The following is a 4,749-nucleotide window of genomic DNA, read 5'->3' as shown; positions in this document are numbered from 1 at the left end:
TTGACATATCAGTATAGTTATCAAAAACCAAACTAAAAGTCGAACCGATTATACTACTAAATCACTTAATTATTGGTTTCATTAGTAGATCAAAGATGGAATCGTGTTCGCTACCAGATCTTGAAACAAAATTTTGAAGGGGTTAGATAGAGGATAATTACTAAGATATTTTTTATATGGATCCATTTAAGATAAGCTCGTCTAACCTTATCTCTTTGATTTGGGTGATATTGTCAAATTTAAAACTGTTTTCCACGGTCTTGTTCTAAAGAATTAAGGCCAAAATCATCATATTCTACTTTTTGAACTTTTAAATGTTGTATCTCACTTTCTTTGTGATTCATTAAAGTAGAAGAACTATCTACAGGTGTTGATATTGTAAAAGTTATGTTATCCTTCTTAAATATTAGCATTCCTCTTAAAAATTCATCAATTTTTTTTATTTTTATGATTATTTTATATAAAAATTTGAATATATATCCTATAAAATATGTAAAAAAGAAGTTAGAAGGATAAATATTAAAATTTATAATATTTATTAAATTTCTTTTATCAATTTTAATATTAAATTAAATAAATAAAGAATACTTAATTTTTTATATTTGAACTCAAAGGTAGAGAGAGTGTTACTTATTGAATAGAGAGCTGCGAAATGCGAATATACTCAGTTCAGTCCAAATCCATCATGTTTTAAATATTTAAAATTAAAAACTATTGTGCAATAAAAATAAGAAATAAAAATTGAACTTGAATACTTTAAGTCATAGTAAAATATTTGAGCCAACAAAACTATTTTTTATTTTTTAAAAAAGTACTACTAATTTTTTTATAAAAAATTTGGGAGGCATAGCCCCCTTGTCTCAACTAAGCTCCGCCCCTGATCGTGTTATTTTGTCATAATTAAATAATTAATTATATAAAAGTTAATTTTATGTTATTATTTTTGTAATAAATATTTTTTTAGTTTTATTTTATATTAAATTAACTATTATTTTTAAATTTTAATGACTCATCAATTAATTTATATTTATTATACTCTTTAAATATTTATCAAAAAAACAAAATCATAATTTTGAAAATAGAATATATATAATTACTAAAAAATATTTTTCTTTTAAATTTGTATATATAATTTTATTTTATTTATATAATATATTTAACAAAAAATATTATGTATAACAAATAGTAACTTTGCTTAATTTTACTAGATTTAATCAAGTCTCCAAATTAATTATATATCCAATTCAAATAATGACTTAATCTAAATTGATGATCAAATTAAATTTTTGGTTCGACCAATCAAATTGATCCAAATTTAATTTAGAATTTAAAATTTAGAATAAATCTCTTATCATAAAAAAATAATTTGTCAATGTAAGAGGCAATTATGTGAAGTACGTCTCAAATAAATTTTTAAAAAATGGTCTTATTGCAGAGTCAATAATAAATTTGGCCAAATAATAATCTTGCTATTTTAAGAAAGTTAAATACCCTATTTTCATAATTATTATCTGCTATAAATTTGTAACTTAAGAACCCTTTTTCCCTATATGAAGTTTATGAACTATATATATTATATATTGATGAAGAGTAATTTATAAGTTTACTAAAAATAATTTTATTGCATTTATCACGTAAATTTTGTATATTCTTGATGAAAGATATTATATTATTATTAAAATAATAATATTTTATTTATAAAATATACACTTTTTCTTCTAAAAAAGACCAAAATTAATGTAGTCTAGAATAAAAGGGAACGAAATTCACACCCACCTGAGCCTGATAGAGTAATTATACGAACTGCAACATTATTGAAGTCTGAAAAGTAGTAAGGGTAAATATTTGACCATATTGATACTCTGATTCTGGTTTCAATTTTGAGACAGCAGAACAGGAAGATTATTAGAGCCATCATTTCACGTTTTCACTTCTGAGTTCTCAGGCTGCCATCAACTATTTTTTTATTATTATTTTTTATATATAAGTCCAGCCCACAGGCCCTACTTTGGGGGGTACTCCCTCCTTTGATTAATTAGCTTATAAGCCTGTTTTTAATTTTTTTAGAATAAAATTATGTGAAGAATCAATAATTTTACTAAATTTTAAAAGATATATATGTATAATATTGTGGATTTTTTATTTTAATATGGAAGAGTGAATAGAATTTTAGTTAATATTACAAAAAATAAAATTTTACAATATTCTAAAATACTGTTCTGTGTAAGCATAATACGCAAACTATATATTGCACTAACAATATACAATCTGTATATTTACAATACGCAGACTGTGTATTGCAATTTAATATTAAAATAATACAATACGTAGTCTGTATATTGTCTTTATAAATTAAAATAAAAATTGATCTGACAATTCACATTCTACAAATTTTATAACTTCGGTAATTTTGTAAAATATCATAACTTCCAATATTAAAAGATTACACCAATTCTTATCTAATATCTAAAAAAATTAACCTAATATTGTACATGATAAATTTTCAATTAAAACTTAAGAAATCATTTTTACTATTCATAAAAACTTTATTTTTCAGTAACATTATCCATATGGATGGATAAATCAAATAAAATCTTGGCAGAACTGCAGAAGCTAAATGGCCATCAATTAGAAGTTCATTTAATGGTAGATATGACTTACTAACAAGACATATAATAACGTGTATTTATTTTTTTTAATGTAGATATTTTCAAATTTTTTAATTAAAATTTTATAAATATGAAACTTAAATGAGATAAAAAAATGTTAGAAAAAGTTTTCTATGATGTAAAATTATACTTTATAAAATGAATTGAAAAAATTGAGAAAATTTGTTCTCATATTTTATCTATCTTATTGTATCAGTTCTTTCTGATGCCCTTGTTTTTATTATTAATATATAAAAAATGAAAAATAGCTATATGTAATATCATCTGATTGAGGTAAAATACAGTTAGAAGCCTAGAACAATTCAAAAAATAATATATTTTTTTATTCACAGGAAGATCATTTTCTAACTGAAATCATAAGATGAAAATCAAATGAACCTATACAACCTAACATTCATGATTTACTAGTACATAAGCACCTAAATTCAAAAAATTCTCACTATCACTTTAACATGGTTCATAGTATTTCATTTTTTACTTTACAACTCATTATAGTTTAATAAGATGGCTCTCATCTACATTTTTCATTTGTTGATCATAATAAATACTCTTTACAAAACAGTTATTAGGAGAAAAATTACAATTGAGTTATCTTAATAAATACTTTTTTTATTATTCATTCATTGTGAGACTCATTTATATCATCTAAATTTGTTTTGGCAATTTAGACACAAACTTAGAGTTTGAATTCAATATTACTTACTACAATCACATGATCATTTATATAAGCCAACACAATTAGTTATGTTAAACTTACATACTTATTTGATGCTGAATAAAGAATGGTCCGGTCAATAATTGTTAAATAATAAGATAAAAGAAGGTTTTGAATTGGCAAACAAATACATGACAAAATATTCAATAAAGTAATTTTATAAAAAAAGTAACATTATTTAATTTTTAAAATTAGACTCTTGAATTTTTTTAAAATTTTTAAAATTTTAAAGTATACCAAATAGTTTATAAGCGCCAATTTTGAACATTAGTTAACAACGTTAACAATTAATGTGTGATGTTACTGGATAATTAAGTGTGTAAGATGAATAATTTAGTCTATGAAATTAAGTAATACAACTCTGTTTTTGAGTGTCCTTTTTATATTTTTTTCTAGTTTTACAAAGAAAATCCCAAGAGAAGATGAAGCTAGTGCGAGAGGAACTCCATGTTTTTGAGAAGGAGTTACAGATTTTTTTTACGACACAAAAATATAAATCAGTTATGCAACAGCTAATACTTCATCCAACTCTATATACTTACCCAACTCTATATACTTACCCGACCTTCTTATATCCCTTGTATTTGGATTCTTCACCAGAGATGCCAATATCTCTGAACTAAGTTCCTAAAAGTTACAAGTTCGGAAAAGTCCATACTGACGTGCTTTTAATTATAGTCAATAAAAAGATAGAAAGAAAGAAAGTAATATTATTGAGTTGTATGTATTTATAAATGATGTATACTCTGAAGACATTGTTTATTTCCTTAACTCGCATTACTTTTGCAAATTTGCAGTGCATAAATATTTTTGTTAAGTTCATTATTTTTATTTAAAAAATGAAATTACAAGGTCTGATTATAAGAAAAAATATTTATTGTTTTAACCATCTTCTTTAGTTCATTACATTAGAATTAGATTAAGGTGTCATATAAGTTAATACATAGCTTACTATATGTGATTATGTTTAGAATTTTGAACAATTTCAATTTTCAATAACATTCAATAATATTACTTTTTAGTTAAATAATTATAATAAATATTAATTTATTTTAATATATTCTAACAATTTTTATCAAAAAATAATTGAATGAAAGGTATAAACATTTTGATACGAGTAAATAATATTTGTAATATAATATTTTTTATTAAGTCACTTCCAACACAATAGACAGCATTATACTTATCATTCTCAGTAATAAGATTGCTCTTGTTTACTTGTAAGATTGACAGAGATATTTCATGATATCTTCCCATGATTACTAGCTTTATTATAATATATTGAAAGAGTTAATCATCAAATTAGTTCTTAAAAAATAAATTATTTTTTAAATTTATTTATAAAAAATTTATTAATTAAATTAT

The sequence above is a fragment of the Arachis duranensis genome, chromosome 6 (assembly GCF_000817695.3).
Source record: "Arachis duranensis cultivar V14167 chromosome 6, aradu.V14167.gnm2.J7QH, whole genome shotgun sequence".
NCBI classification, from domain to species: domain Eukaryota; kingdom Viridiplantae; phylum Streptophyta; class Magnoliopsida; order Fabales; family Fabaceae; genus Arachis; species Arachis duranensis.
This window is presented reverse-complemented; position numbering follows the sequence as displayed.